The sequence below is a fragment of the Chiloscyllium punctatum genome, chromosome 25 (genome assembly GCF_047496795.1).
Source record: "Chiloscyllium punctatum isolate Juve2018m chromosome 25, sChiPun1.3, whole genome shotgun sequence".
In the NCBI taxonomy this organism is placed as follows: Eukaryota; Metazoa; Chordata; class Chondrichthyes; order Orectolobiformes; family Hemiscylliidae; genus Chiloscyllium; species Chiloscyllium punctatum.
In genome coordinates, this window is record NC_092763.1 from 77,919,525 (window position 1) to 77,936,556 (window position 17,032).

Sequence of the window (17,032 nt, forward strand, 5' to 3'; positions counted from 1 at the left end):
TACCGCTCTCAACCTTTCTTCATAAGACGTGCACTCCAGTCCAGGCAGCATCCTGGTAAATCTCCTCTGCACCATCTCTACAGCTTTCACATCCTTCCTATAATGAGGTGACCAGAACTGAACACAATATTCCAAGTGCGGTCTAACCAGAACCTGTAGCATAACCTCGCAGCTCTTAAACGCAATCCCCTTGCTAATGAAAGCCAACAACCATTCACCTTCTTAACAACCTTTTCAACTTGGGTAGCAACTTTGACGGATCTATGGATGTGGACCTCAAGAACCTTCATTACTCCATACTGCCAAGAATCCTGCCTTTAACCCTATAATTAGATTACTTACAGTGTGGAAACAGGCCCTTCAGCCCAACAAGTCCACACTGACCCTCCCAAGAGCAATCCACCCAGACTCATTCCCCTACATTTACCCCTTCACATAACACTGCGGGCAATTTAGCATGGCCAATTCACCTAACCTGCACATTTTTGGACTGTGGGAGGAAACCGGAGCATCCAAAGGAAACACATGCAGACACGGGAGAATGTGCAAACTCCATACAGACAGTTGCCTGAGGTGGGAATTGAACCCGGGTCTCTGGCACTGTGAGGCAGCAGTGCTAACCACTGTGCCACCCACATCAATTTGAATCTGCATTCAAATTCAACCTTCCAAAATGATCTTGCATTTTCCAAGGCCAATCCACCTAAACTGCACAACTTTGGCCTGTGGGAGGAAACCAGAGCAAACCCATGCAGACACAGAGAGAAATGTGGAAATGCCATACTCTCTGTTGCTCGAGGCTGGAATTGACCCAGCGTCACTTGCGTTGTGAGGCATGAGTGCTAATCACTGAGTCACCTTGCCACCAGTAAGGATGCTTGTTTGAAGAGTCAGCACAAGTGCGATGAGCCAAGTTGCCTCATTCTATACCAAAACACTTCTTGGATTCTGTCAAAAGGAAACTTAACTGAACACAGCAGCGATCTTGTGTACAAGGACAATACCCAAAGAGTGAGACACTCAACAGAAAATAAAGGATGGGCAGCAAATGAAAATCATAAAACAAGAGCTTAAAGTGCTACAAAGTTTAACAGTCACCAGGCTTCAATGTATCAAAGTTCCTTTTGAAACCACTCAGTGCATTAATGAAAAAAAGATTATAGCTACACTGTAATGACTACAAGTTGCAGAATCTTATACTTTAGGTCTGATTCTCTGACACCATCACTGAAGTTTTCATAGAATCCCCACAGTGTGAAAGCTGGCTATTCAGCCCATCAAGTCCACAATGACCCTCCAAAGAATGTCCCACCAACTCCATAAAGCACATTTCCCTTGGCTAATCTACCAAGCCTGCACATCCCTGGAAACTGTGGGCAATTTTCCATGGTCCATCCAACTAACCTGCGCATTTTTGGACTTTTGGAGGAAACCAGAGGCCCAGGGAAATGTGTGCAAACTCCACTCAGACTCTCACTCAAGAGTGGAATCGAACCTAGGTCTCTACAGCTGTGAGGTAGCATGCAACCACTGTGCCACCACTGTGCCATCCTATGTGTTTTGTATGGCTTATGACCAAAGGAATAAAGAACAGGGTGACTCCACTCGGCCTCACAAACCTGGTCTGGCATTTAATTTGATCATGGTCAATTGTTGACTCCAATGTTCCTGCCTACCTCCAACAACCCTCTTGCTGATATAAATGAATCCAATAAAAGTCAATCAATCAATTGACTACAAAATATTCAAAGATTTTGTTTGTATTGCATTTTGGAGGAGAGAGCTTTAATAATTCGAACATCCTGAAAGAAAAAAAAATCTCTTAATCTCTGTCTTAAATAAGCAACACCTTCAAAACAGCGTCTTTGAGTATTAGTCTCTTCTACAAGTGGAAATGTTCATTCCCAATGCATTCTGACAAGGCCATTCAGGATCTTCTTGCCCTGAATAAGCTTGGAGAGATGAAGTGATTCTTGTTCTCCCTCAATGGTCCATTGGCAACCGCAACCTTTGAATTTAAAAAAGAAGTGCTATGGCCAATGTTCTGTATTAGACAACAGTTTGGGACTAGAAGTAATTAGGTGAACAAATAAAGAATTAGTTTTAACTGCAAAAACCTTACACAAGCAAAGATCTAAAAATTGTTAGTAAAAGATTTAAAATTCAAAAATATCTCCAACTACCTTTGAAACACAACACACATGTGCAGATAATTTTGTCAAGAAGCAGGTGAAGTCCGAAATAAAATACAAAAGATTATTCATGCATTCTCCAAAAGTGGGTTTGCACCAAAATCACTTGCTTCCAAAATTATTGGTACTGGGGCTTCTCCCTGGATCAGTTATGACTGGCTGAATGATCTTTTACTGGAGATAGTGATGTTTAGATTACTTACAGTGTGGAAACAGGCCCTTCAGCCCAACAAGTCCACACCGACCTGTCGAGCTCAACCCACCCAGACCCATTCCCCTTCACCTAACACTATGGGCAATTTAGCATGGCCAATTCACCTAACCTGCACATCTTTGGATTGTGGAAGGAAACCGGAGCACCCGGAGGAAACCCACACAAACACGGGGAGAATGTGCAAACTCCACACAGAGAGTCGCCTGAGGTCGGAATTGAACCCAGGTCTCTGGCGCTGTGAGGCAGCAGTGCTCATCACTATGCCACTGTGCCACCCACGATGTAGTTTCCTTTAAGACCTTAAGAGCATAAGGTTTTGGAGCAGAATTGGACCATTAAGCCCATCAAGTCTGCAACACTATTTGATCATGGCTGATATGTTTCTCAACCCCATTGTCTTGTCTTCTCCCCATAACCCTTGATCCTCTTACCATCAAGAACTTAGTTATTTTGTCTTAAATATAATCAATGAGTTGACATCCACAGCCCTGTGCAGCAATGATTTCCTCAGATTCATCATCCTCTCGATGAAGGAATTCCTCCTCATCTCTTCACTCTAAACCTGTGCCCTTGGGTCCAAGTCTCTCTTTCGAGTGGAAATATCACCACCACATCCACTCTGTCGAGACCTCTCAGTATTCTGTAAGTTTCAATGCGATGTCCCTTCATCTTTCTAAATTGCATCGAGTGCAGACCCAGAGTCCTCAACCACTCCTCATATAACAAGATCTTCATCCCTGGGATCATTCTTGTCAACCTCTCTGGACCCCTTCCAACACCAGCACATCCTTCCTTAGATACAAAACTGCTCACAATATTTCAAATGTGGTCTGACCCGAGCCTTATATAGCCTCAGCAGCCCTGCTTTTGTATTCTAGCACTGTCAAAATGAATGTTAACATTGCATTTGCCTTCCTGACTGTCAACTGAACCTGCACATTAACCTTAAGAGAACCCTGAACTAAGACTCCCAAGTCCCTTTGTGCTTCAGATTTCCAAAGCCTTTCCCTGTTTAGAAAATAGTCTATGCCTCTATCTTCTGACCAAAGTGCACAACCTCACATTTTCCCACATTGTATTTCATCTGCCCCGCTCTTTGCCCAATCTCTTAGTTTATTCAAGTCCTTCTGCACTATTTAAGATTAACAGGAAAAGACAGGGTAGATAACAATAACTATTTCCACCAGCTGGGATTCTAGAACTAGGAGACATCGTCTGAGAATTAGGACCAGACTGTTCAGGAGAGATGTTGGGAAGTACTTGCACAAAAGGGTGGTAAAGGCTTGGAACTCTCTTCCACAAGCAGCAATGGATTCAGGATCAAACGCTAATTTGACATCTTAGGTTAAATGTTAGTGAAACAAAGGTCCTAAGGGATATGGGTCAATGGCCCTTGTGGAGTTAGGCCACAGATCAACCATGATCTCATTGAATGGTGGAACATGCTCGAGGGGCGAAATGGTCTACTCCTGTTTCTATGTTACAATGTTCCTTTAAGATTTTTTTCATTTGTGGTAATGAAGTTTCACAACTCAAAACAGTTGATGAGAAGGGGTTTCAGAGAAAGCGGAGAAAGACTGTTGTCTCTCTGACTGATTAATTGAAAGTCGTAAAGTGTAGTGCTGAAAAAGCACAGCAGGTCAGGCAGCATCCAAGGAGCAGGAGAATCGATGTTTTGGGCATAAGCCAGACTCTGATCTCCAGCATCTGCATTCCTCAATTTCTCCTGACTACATTTAACACCAATATGTTTCATAAACATAAACTGGATCATGTGATGATCTCTCTTTCTATAAATATCACAAACGTAGTGGCTCCAAGCATCTTGAGCTCTTTGCCAATGTAACATTGTTGCGGCTGTATCTATATTACCTTTGCTTTGAAAAATACTGTTTTGAAAGCGATTTGAGATATTCTGAAGTCATGAGAGAGGCTATACAAATGCAAGTTCTTTCTTTCTGATGGTCCACCTATATTGAAAGTGTGCAGACACTGTCCAGACACAGTCCAGACACAAAACACCTTGATTCCTCCGAGAAGTAAATTGATAGTGTGACAATTATTGACCTGGAAGAATTTCTAGAAGGAATATTTGCAATTGTCTTACAATTGCTATGGTTTCAGTAATTGTTTCTCAGAATGTTAGAAAATGACTTTTTTGAATTTTACATCAATTATAAAAGAATCAATTGTACTTTTGTTGAGCATTAAGACATATTGGGCCATGTGACCTGAACACCCTTGACTTAGAAACAGTACCCAGAGATGTAAAGAAAGAATCAATATGACTGCATATGGGTTTGTGGATGTGCAAGATGCTGTTGAAGGACGTTTGGTGAATCAATGCAGTGTATCTTGTTGATGGTACATTTGATTTAAAAGGTGTCTAGATGGGAACACGATAAGAAGGATTTCGAGGGACATAGGCCAAAGTGACAAAAGGGACTAGATTAATTTTGGATATCTGGTTAGTATGGATGAGTTAGACTCTATGACTTGCTGTCGCAGTGCATCAGTGATGATGAGACTGAAAGGGGAAGTTTTGAAGAGGGTGCCAGTCAGGTGGGCTGTTTGATCCTGGATGTTATCAAGCTTCTTAATTGTTGTTGGAGTTGTGTTCATTCGGGCAAGTGGAGAGTATTCAAACTCACTCCTGCCTTGCGCTTTGTAGATGGTGGACAAGCTTTGGGGAGTCTGGAGATACAGAATTCCTGGAGCCACAAGTATTGAAATGGTTGGTCTAGTTAATTTTCCAATCCTTGGAATCCTTTCACCCAGGTTGTTGAGAATGGGACATACAGCAATAGTAATACCATTGAATACCAAAAGGCGGGAGTTAGTTTCTCTTTTATTGAAGATGATGGTTGCCTGGCACTTGTATGGGGCCAATGTGACCTGTCAGCCCAGTGTTATAGAGTCAGAGAGATGCACAGCAGGGAAACAGACCCTTTGGTCGATCTCTTCCATGCCAACCAAATATCCTAAATTAATCTTGTCCCATTTGCCAGCACTTGGCCCTTATCCCTCTAAACACTTCCTAATTCATATACCCTTCCAGATTTAAATGTTGTAATTCTACCAGCCTCCACCACATCCTCCAGCAGCTCATTCCATACACACACCACCCTCTGTGTGAAAAAGCTGCCCCTAAGGTCCCTTTTAAATTTTTCCATTCTCACCCTGAACCTATGCCCTTTAATTCTGGACTCCCCCACCCCAGGGAAATGTCCTTGTCTATTTATCCTATCCATGCCCCTCATGGCATTTGGATAGGTACATGGATGGGTGCTTAATCTAGGATAGAAGTTCGGCACAACATCGTGGGCCGAAGGGCCTGTTCTGTGCTGTATTGTTCTATGTTCTATGTTCTATGTTCTATGATTTTAACAACCTCCATAAGGTCACCCCTCAGTCCTAACACTCCAGGGAAAACAGCCCCAGCCTATTCAGCCTCTTCCAATAGCTGAAACTCTCCAACCCTGACAACATCCTTATAAATTTTTTCTGAACCCTTTCGACTTTCACAACATCCTTCCGCTAAGAGGGAGACCAGAATTGCATGCAGTATTCCAAAAGTGGTCTAACAATGTCCTGTACAGCTGCAACATAACCTCCCAACTCCTATACTCAAGGCACTGTTCATTAAAGGAAAGCACACCAAATACCGCGTTCACTATCCTAACTACCTGCGACTCCACTTTCAAAGAACTATGAACCTGCACTCCAAGGTCTCTTTGTTCAGCAACACTCCCCAGGACCTTTGTTGCAGTCTTGCTGCAGAAAGATACAGACTATTTACCCCGAAGGAAACCAATGAAAAAACTAAAACAAAGACAGAAAGCAGTAGAGAAACCCAGCAGGTCAGATTGTAGAGGGAAAAACAGTTAATGTTTCAAGTCCAGTAAACCTTTGTGAGAACTTGACAAAAACAAACAATATTCAGCAAACATCTCCACTTCTGACCTTTTGATGGAGGACAGGTCAGTAACAAAACAGCTGAAGATGGTTGGGCCAGTGGTGCTATCCCGACCTCTAGGTCAGGAGGCCCAGGTTCACGTCCGACCTGCTCTGGAGGTGTAATAACATTGCCGAGCAAGTTAATCCTACAATAACTGCCCTGACAAATGGTGATGTCTTGCGTGCGCCGACTCCGCCCGTTATTCTGGATTGGATAAATGTGGAGCTAGATTAGAGTGGTGCTGGAAAAGCACAGCAGGTCAGGCAGCATCAGAGGAGCAGGAAAATTGACGTTTCAGGCAAAAGCCCTTCATCAGCCCCACCTATATGTGGAGCTACCTCCTTGAGTGAATTGCATAATTGTCTATTACCTTTCTTGACTAGATGTGGCAGTACTATGGAGCTTAGATCTGATCCATTGCTAATGGAATCACTCAGCTGTATCACTTGCTGTTTCTGCCAATTGGCATGCATGCCCACTGACTACCACTGAGGATTCTGGGCCTGTGTTGTAGCTTCACCAGGTATTTTTAGATATGCTTAGTACTGCTCCTGGTGTGCCCTCTTGTACTCTCCATTGAAGTCATTACAGCAGAACTATTTCGTTTATCAAATTGTATCATTGCTGTTTGGGTAATCCTAAAATAGTGCTACCTTAACAATTTTTAAAATAGTATAATAATTTTGTGAGATTCCACGCATGCATTCATTAAGATATGAAAGAGACTTGATTAGCAATGCCCAACTTAAACAGCTGTGGACACGATTGGTCCTGATTTTGATTTCTTTTATTGTTTATGCAGTATAAATTTAATGATTAATTCTTACCCAATGTTTCAGGAATCGAGCTTTGAACTAAATCCTTTGGTTGAAAAGACGTCACAGAATTGACACAGCACGGAAGGAGGCCATTCAGCCCAAAGTGTGTAATGACCTGCCCTCCATCAAAAGGTCAGAAGTGGAGATGTTTGCTGAATATTATTTGTTTTTGTCAAGTTCTCTCAAAGGGTTACTGCGCTTGACATCGAAACATTTTGTAAAGTTTCAAACAAAAGCCCAGAATTTCCAGAAAAAAAACAACCAGATATGCTTTGTTCCTTCTCATTAGTTTTCAATCAAACTATACCACACTCATAGTTATGGTTTTTTTAAAATGACTTATTTTGCATTCTCGTTTTTATTTAAATTCTCCACAAGTCATCCATTATGTTGGAGCATCCTACCAAGTCACAAACCATCCTGAGATACATTGCTGTTCCTTGGTTACTATTGGGTGAACATCCTGAGGTGCTTCACCTTCAACAGTGGAACTATTGCATTTTAAGAGGAAGGCTCAGACGTCACATTCGACAGGCAACTCAATGTGGTTAGTAAACACAACATTGGAAGCAGTGCTTGCACCCAAAAACAATTTATTTTAAGAAAATCTGGGAAAACTACAGCTGTTTTACTGGATAAACATCTACAAGTTTGCAATTCAGATAATGGTCGATGCAATCCTGACCATGAAACATTTGATCTCTTACATAAATTGATGTTAAAAATTTGATCTCACAGGGGTAAGTTCAATTTCTGGCTCCTAAACTCTGAAAGTGCCTCTCTAATCTCTCAACCTTTCTACAGCAGCCTAACTCCTTAAAGTCCATCTCTGTGATCAGGTTAATGGTCACTGACTCTAATTTCCCCTTATTTGGTCAATGTAAACTATTGTTGGATGATGTTCCTGTGAAGAAACTATGTTCCAAATGATACTAAAGTGCTATAATAATGCAACTTATTGTTGGAAGCATAAACATTACTTGTTATAGAGATTATCCACATTCCAGCCATCTAGGATTTGGAATGGACTTCAGGTTACTGTTACCTTGAATACAACCTTAGTTCCACAAAAATTCAACCAAATTAGCATTTATCTCTATTGCGTCCTAGCCACATTAGCATCCATTTTAGTTGACAGCACATCTTTTGAATGGGTGGCTGCACAAGGAGAATGAGTCCTTCTTAACTTATGTACATAATTGTGAGAAATGTTATTTCCACCAGCAACTGCCCAAGAAAAGTGTTTTTAAAAGGAAGGTGAAAATATGCTTGCGTCATTGGAAGTAGCATGTCTGTTGCAAGGCATAATAATATCTCAAGCTGTTTTACACAGTGTATATTTAATTGCATCGTATTTAACATACCACATTAGCCATGCCATGCAAATGATATGGAAGAGCAATCATTTTTATTTAACATCAACTTTCATAAGGTTGGCCATCTGTTTGGCAATGATTGATCTTAACAAGGCAGGTTATGTGTTAACACAAATCTCTATTTAAGTCCATATATGGCCATTCTAAAGGAAGAAAAAAATGAAAGTTAAGGAGAATATTGTTAGTAGCTTAAGTAGTTCCCAAATTAAGGCACCGAAACACCCATTGCTAAATATTTACTTGCTTTCAGCAACAATTAGTTTGTATTTGTACAGCATCTACAGAGAAGTAAAAATCCCATGTATTGCAGAGACAAATGCAAATTCATTGTTGCTAAAAGGAAATAAATATTTGACAATGAATGGTTCAGTGCTATGAATTACATGGGATTAGAAGAATGAGGAAATCTATCATTGAAACCCAAAGAATTCTAACGGACAACACAGGGTAAATGCAGGAAGGATATTCCTGATGACTAGGGAGTCCAGAACCAGGGGTCACAGTCGAAGGAGACAGAGTCAGCCATTGAAGACTGCGATGGAGAGAAATGCCTTCATCTAAAGAGTAGTGAGCCTCTGAAATTCTCAGCCACTGAAAGTGGTTGAGGCCAAACATTGAATGTTTTCAAGAAGGATTTAGAGGTAATTCCTACGTCTAAAGAGGTTAAAGGACATGAGGTTTAAGCAGAAACAATGGACTGAGTTGGCTGATTAGCCATGATTCTATTGAGTGGTAAAGCAGGCTCAAAACACAAAATGGCCTTTTCCTGATCTTATTTTCTATGTTTTTACGTTTCAATAACATATAGCTATTGCTGATATGTCCAGATCTCATGATAGTTACTTTGTCTGGAGGTTCTGTTGATTTCCACTCATATACGATACTATCCCTCACTCCATTTTGGGTTATAATTACTTTCTTTTGTGGACCACACTAACTGTCCCAGAATTTGATTCTTCTTCACGCGACAGCCAAGTTTTACACCAGGTTAGCTAATAGATCTCACATTTGAAATTAGTTCAATTGGTTGAAGTACTTGCATTTACTTGCATTAATTTGCATTTAAAGAATATCTTTTATTCTTTAAAAGAATCCAAAACATTTTGAAGCTTCTGGTTTTACAGTCTGGATTCCTCTCCTTCTTTCAAAAGTTTAACTCTTCTGTTAATCCAGCATATTCTTTTTCCCACAGAATCTATCTGAATAAGTATCCAGCCTCTCTAACTTGTTTTTCTTTTGTTTCTCTTTGAAGTAGGGACTAATTTGCTGCCTTGGTGGTCTTTTAAAATCCGTGATGTCCAGCTTAAATGCTTTCACTGAAGCCTTATTCCTGGTTTATATTTTTAAAAGGGTTTTCTCACAAGTGACTTGCAGATTATTGTTTGATCTGTAGCAACTTTGCAAAGCTGCCAGCTTCTCCAGCATAGCTCTGTTCTCAGGTTTATGTATCTAAAGCTGCTCCTGCTGAGTCTGATCTGTTTTTCTTGCATGTTGCTCTAGATCTTCCTCAACTGAACTTTTTTTTCATTAAGTTGATGAATCAAAGCTTGTAGTTCAGCTTGATACCTTTCCATCTTTTTCAATTATTCATTCATATTTGTGAGCAGAACAGGAGCTATCCTAAAAACTTCATAATCTCAGGTACAGGATTCTCAGACTGCAATTGATCTTGAGCTAATTATTCAGCCTTTTCCTTTTCAGGTTTGGTTCTTGACTCCACAGCAGAGACCTGAGATTTTCGCCTCACTCATTGGCGAAAAAAAAGCGATCTTTTTCCACATTGAGTTTAGCAAATGTTTCATGAACAGTATGCTGCAGTTCGTGTTTTGTCTTCAATGCCTGAAAAATCCCATAGTGAAGAACGTGAGGTCACAGCATGCTGATGTATCTGCATTTGCATCTGTGATGTAGAACTTCTATGGTATCATAGTGCATTGATTGTAATTGCACTCCAGTGCTGTTGATCCTACATGTGACATTTGTGAAACATTGTTTCAAAGGACTTTTCTTCCATGTCAAGCTTAGCCAATAATTAATAAGACATACATCAGATATTAAAGAAAAAGAAAAGATTGGTGTGCAGCTTGAAGACTCATAGCCAATGAACTACTAGGCAGAGTTGCAGCATTATATACCCAAGGCAAATGTAATCTTTAAAGATAAATTCTGTTAAAGGTAAAGAGCACAAACAAAACAATGTTTGTAAATAGACTTTATTATAAAGAGAAGCTGGAAGCAGTTCCAAACCGATCAATGCAGCTGCAATAAAAAACCCAAACATATTGCCAGATGTCACGTGACACCAGGTTATAGACCAACAGGTTTATTTGAAATCACCAGCTTTTGGAGCACTGCTCTTTCATAAGGTGAAGTGACTTTACCTGATGAAGGAGCAGTGCTCTGAAAGCTTGTGATTTCCAATAAACCTGTTGGACTATAACCTGGTGTCATGTGGCTTGTGACTTTGTTTACCCCAGCCTAACACTGGCACCTCCACATCATGGCTTACAAATATATTGAGGTGAGCTAGTCAAATCCCAGAAAATGGTAAAAAAAAAGGAGTGCATACTTTAAATTACTTTTTTCAGTCTTGGGATATGGATAAAAATGAAAACAATGGGACTTATTGCTAATGGCTAGTTAACCCTTGAAACATTTGTGGTTAGGCATCTCAGTGAACAATTACGATCCATGTTTGTTCTCACTCATGAGATGTGGGCACCTCTGGCTAGGCCAGCATTTATTACCCATTCTTAATTGCCCAGAGGGCAGTTAAAAGTCAGCCACGTCATTGTGGACTAGAGACACATGTAGACCGGACCAGGTAAGGATGGCAACTTCCTTCCCTAAAGGACATTAATGAGCCAGATAGGTTTTTTTTCTGACAACCAACAATGTAATGGTAGCGCTCCCTCAGCCTTGCTCAGCAAACAGTTTGAAGGTTTGTTGAAGGTTTCATTTTTACTGTGGTGAAGATTGGTATATATCAATGTTCAAGTTAGTGCAGGTACATTTTCATCGATTAATTCCTCAAATGAAGTTCAATTAGTTAAAATTGATGTCCTAATTAATATATGCAAAATTGACAATACTTCAAATGTTTATGATAACAGAAAAATTAATGTTTCTAAACTCAGCATATAGTCCAAGAGGTTTAATTGGAAACACATAATTAAAGTGTTGTGGAGTAATGTTTCCATGAAAATGTTTGCAGATTTGAAGAGTTATCTGATTATTTACCTTGGATTCATAAACTGCTTAGTTTAGTCTGGACATGTGAAGATTAGATTAACACCATCAGTACTGGTTTATTCTCCATTCCAGCTGAAGCAGATACGAGACTTTATTTTAAAATTCTTTGTGAGATATGGGTGTTGCTGGCTGGACCAGCATTTATTGCCCATCCCTAGATGCCCTTGTGAAAGTTGTGATGAGTTGGCTTCTTGAACTGCTGCAGTCTGAATGGTGAAGTTAAATCCTTAATGCTGTCAATGAAGGAGTTCCAGGTTATTGATCCATGACACTGAATGAATGGAGACACATTTCCAATCAGAATTGTGAGCAGCTTGGAGAAAATGTTGTAAATGGTGGTGTTCCCATGTATCTGCTGCCCTTGTCTTCAAGATGTAAGTAACCATGAGCTTGGAAGCTGCTGTTGAAGGAGCTCAGTGAGTTCCAGCAATGCATCTTGTAGATGGTTGTCATCATTGACAATCACAAGGATGGTTGTCTACCTAGGATGGTACGTGCTGCTGTGACTAAGCGTCAGTGGTAGAGGAAGCAAACGTTTATGGATGTGGTGCCAATCAAGTGGGGCTGGTTCATTCTCAATGGCGTTAAGCATTTTGAGTCTTGTTGGAGCTGCAACAACAGGCAAATGGAGAACACTCCATCACTTGTCTATGCATCCTCCCTGTGGTAAATAAAACATCTTAGCCCTTTGCTCTGGCTTGGTGAATAATTGCCAAGGATCTTAGGATAGAGAACAGAAAAACAGCTTCACAATGGAATCGTGTAAGTGCCAGCATTTTGAATAAGGTGCTCTCAGCAGACATTCAATGTCTATTGCTGGCTAAGGAGGGGCAGCCCCTTTAACTACAGAAACCTGAGTTCTCCCAGCAAAGTTGAAGATCACTTGTGTTGGCCTAAAGGTGGGGGGAGCCCAGAGCCCCAGAAATTTGGGGCAATTCACAACTCGCAGATACCTGTTGCTACAAATTGCTGGACGATTTACACTTGAATAAAAGTGAGGGCAATTGCATTCCTTTGTACTGACTGTGGCTCTGTGCTTTAAACTCCTAATGCTTCGTTTTTCCATCTGAAGTGGAAAAGAGGCGGGAAACACAACGGGAGTTCATGACTGAATGAATTTGTTTCTGTCCTCAGGAGGTCATGCTGCTGGCCAAATTAATTGCTTCCCTTTGATAGAAAATGTTATGCACCAGTCCAGAGCCCCTCCAAATATTTTAGGAAGGTGCCTGGACCCTAAATTTTTCTCATTATAAAAACTAAGGTAAAATGTTTATTTGAGATGGAATGAAACTGGCCAAACCTGATGAAGGGCTTTTGCCCGAAACATCGATTTTCCTGTTCCTTGGATGCTGCCTGACCTGCAGTGCTTTTCCAGCACCACTCTAATCCAGAATCTGGTTTCCAGCATCTGCAGTCATTGTTTTTACCTCAAACTACTCCACATTAAATAAAACACAATTTATTTATACACTCGTAAAAATATAACAAAAGAAAGAGGATTTTTACAATACCTTAGAATTATAGATACAGTAACTATTACTAATTAGTAACATCCATAAACACACGCCTTGGCAAAAAGAAGAATTCAGACACAGATTCTCACATACAAGTTCTCCCCTCCAGGAGGAACTAAACATCAAGAGAAAGTTCAGAGAGACTAGCAGCCAAGAGACATTCAAAGAAGCTTCCAACTCTGTTGAGATCCCAACAGCTTCTGATGTTATCGAAAAAAAAACACAGCCCAGAAATCTGGATTTGTGAGAGCTGGCCATACCCATTCAGGTTGCATGAAAAAAGACACAATCCAATTACTGTACCCCAAACTGCCGCTATCTCTGCCTTACAACCTCCCTTCAAAGAAAAACCTTTAAAGGAATAGTGATATGTTTCTTGATTGGATGATGAGTGGCTTGGTGATGAAATTACAGGTTGTGGTGGTGTTTTTTGTATCTACAGCCTTTCACTATCTAGATGGAGATAGTCCATGGATTTGCAAGGTGCTTACTTAAGGAGTCTAGGTGAATTTCTGCTGTGCATCTTGTAGATAGTGCACACTGCTGGTACTGGGAGTGAGTGGTGAAGGGAGCGGATGCTTGTGGATGTTGTGGGCCTTTAATGTCACAGCATTGTCACAGAAAGGAGGACCAAATGTCTTTATTCAATTAATTGATCCAAATCTCACAACTGAGAGACACGAGCATTTCAAAATGGTTAAGGCAGCTGGTTCTAGCCTCATGCAAACATCATGCTCTCTCTGGTATTTATTGAAGGAAAGAATTCAACAGCAAGTGTAACTCATTCTAAATTTTAATGCAATGGGCATTGTGTTCGAACAGAAACTCCAATTTCACTGATGCCAAATCAGTCTCAGGTAATTTTAGTTCTAAATTTTTCTTAGAAGCCAGAAATTACACTGCCAAACATTAATATTCTTCTTTGTATCACTAGCACAGCTTTTAAACCAATCTATTTTAATTTGTTTTAAATGTTGTTTGATGTCTCTACTAATGTGAAGGATTATAGGAAGGTTTTATAAAATATGCCAAGTGTTTGGCCTTTAATGAACGGCAGACATTGAGGTTTAGTTTAAAAATTGTCAGGCAGTTCCAAATTACATATAGTAATCCGTCCACCTCACCATTTGCAGAAGGCATAGAATTTCCCACTGATCAATGACAAACCAGGAGTTTGTTCATTAACATTGTCATATTCACTGCCTCCACCTTCAATCGAGAATTTTGCTGTATTCATTAATCACTCTTCTTCAGTTAAAAGCATTTGCACAGTGAAAGTGGTTCAGGGTTTACTTTGTGCCTTGCTGTTTAGCATTAATCCTGACAATTATTTTTATCATTGCTGATTTAAAAGCCTGCAGCACCATTTGATGCATTGTGTTCGATGAAATCACACTAATTATCGGACGGTTAAAAGTCTTTTTCACTTCCAGTGTTTCTCATTCTGTCCTTCAGACAATGCAGAATTCCACTTATTGTCCATTGTCCCACTCCCTTATAGCTACTCAGCAACAAAAACAATGCCACCAACATGGTGGCTCAGTAGTTAACACTGCTGCCTCACAGCGCCAGGGACCCGGGTTCAGTTCCAGCCTTGGGCAACTGTCTGTGTGGTGTTTGCATATTCTCCCTGTGAGTTTCCTTTGGGTGCTCTGGTTTTCTCCAACAGTCAAAAGGTGTGCAGGTTAGGTGAATCGGCAAGGCTAAGTTGCCCATAGTGTTAGGTGCATTAGTCAGGGGTAAGTGTAGGGGAATGGGTCTGGGTGGGTTACTCTTCGGAGGGTCAGTGTGAACTTGTTGCTCCACACTGTAGGGGATCTGCCTTTCACATAATAATCAGGTTTGGGCATATCAGTTAATCACATTTACTCTATCATATTTCAATATTTTTGTGTTTGGGCTCTGCAAGTAATCAAGTCCCTTTCTGTCACTCTAATGTTTTCTAGCTCAGTAGAGTTTCACAATCTCCACGATTCTCTGACCTCTTGTGTATTCCCAATGTTCATTACCCTGCTGTTTGTGCTCATGGCTTCAGGTGTCCAGGGTCTAAAGTTCGCTCCCTATAACATCTCCACCTTTCTAGCTCTCTTCAGATGTTTCTTCAAACTAAAATTTTACTGAGTGGTAATTACTCCTGTGGTCCTAAACTACACCTTTCCAAAGATTCAGGTGACCAAAACAATACTCGGTATTGTAGCTGGGATGTAGCTAAGCTCCTAACTAAATCCCAGCAAGTGATTATCCCAAACAGGGTTGGAGTGTTTGAGCTATAGGGAAAGGCTGAATAGTCTGGGGCTATTTTCCCTGGAGCATTGGGGGATGAGGGCTGACCTTATAGAAATTTATAAAATCACGAAGGGCATAGTTAGGGTGAATAGTCAAGGTCTTTTCCCCAGGGCAGGGTAGTCCAAAACTAGAGGGCATAGGTTTAAGGTGAAAGGGGAAAGATTTAAAAGGAACCTAACAGGCAACTTTCTCATTCAGAAGGTGGTGCATATAGGGAATGAGCTACTAGAAGAAATGATGGTAAATGGTACAATTTCAACATTTAAAAGCCATCTGGAAGGGTTTATGAGGGATATGGGCCAAATGCTGGCAATTGGAACTGGATTAATTCAGGATATGTAGTCGACATGAACGAATTGGACTAAAGGGTCTGTTTCCACGCTGTACAGCTCTATGACTTTTTAACTTAAATGTTACTTCTGTCTTTGGCTTATGTTATTTCAACTGCAATATAAATCAAAAGTTAAAGCATGAAGTGAAGAAAACTACTTTCTTTGTTCTGGGATCATCAGTATGAAATAAAACTTCACTTTATAGACGAGGGGGCTGTATAGACCCAACTCTTTTTGAAAAGCTACTCTCCAGGCTGTTATTATATAAATTAAATCCCTTGTTGGCAAACTCTTCAAAGCACTTGTGTATGGCTGTCAAAATATTGTATTTTCTTTTACAGCCAAACAGGACTATAAATACACCATTGTTATATGTGTACCTTACAATTATGAGATTTCACTTCTTAGAACTCCATTTTCCATATGTATACAATGTTGTGTCACTGTCTACCAGTTGGTATGTTATGGCTTTGCAAGTTGCACACACACAAAGTAGTTGTTTGCTGTAGCATCTGCTTTATAACTTATAATGTGCTTCAGCCCATGACATCCACAAGCATCCATTCCCTTCACCACTGACTCTCAGTAGCAGTAGTGTACACTATCCACAAGATGTACTGCAGAAATTCACTAAGTCTCCTTAGTAAGCACCTTCCAAATCCACAACCATTTCCACTTAGATAGTGAAAGGTTGTATTTATAAAGGAACACCACCACTACTTGCAATTTCATCACCAAACCACTCATTATCCAATCAGGAAACCTATCACTATTCCTTTAGTGTTGCTTGGTCAAAAGCCTGGATCTCCCTCCCTAATGGCATTGTGAATGTACCTATAATGAATGGGCTGCAGCTGTTGAAGAAGACAACTCACCACTACCTTCTCAAGGGCAACTAGAAATAAGCAATAAATGCTGGTCCAACCAGTGATGCCCACATCTCATGCATTCATCGAGAGAGCAGTGAGGTCTGTCAGAATCTATGTCAGAAATGGTTAATTGTGACTCTGGTAATCACCTCTCAATTTGATGTACCTCTTTTAACCTTAACCTTGAGGCTACTTCTGACAAAGATTAGACTATCTGCCAT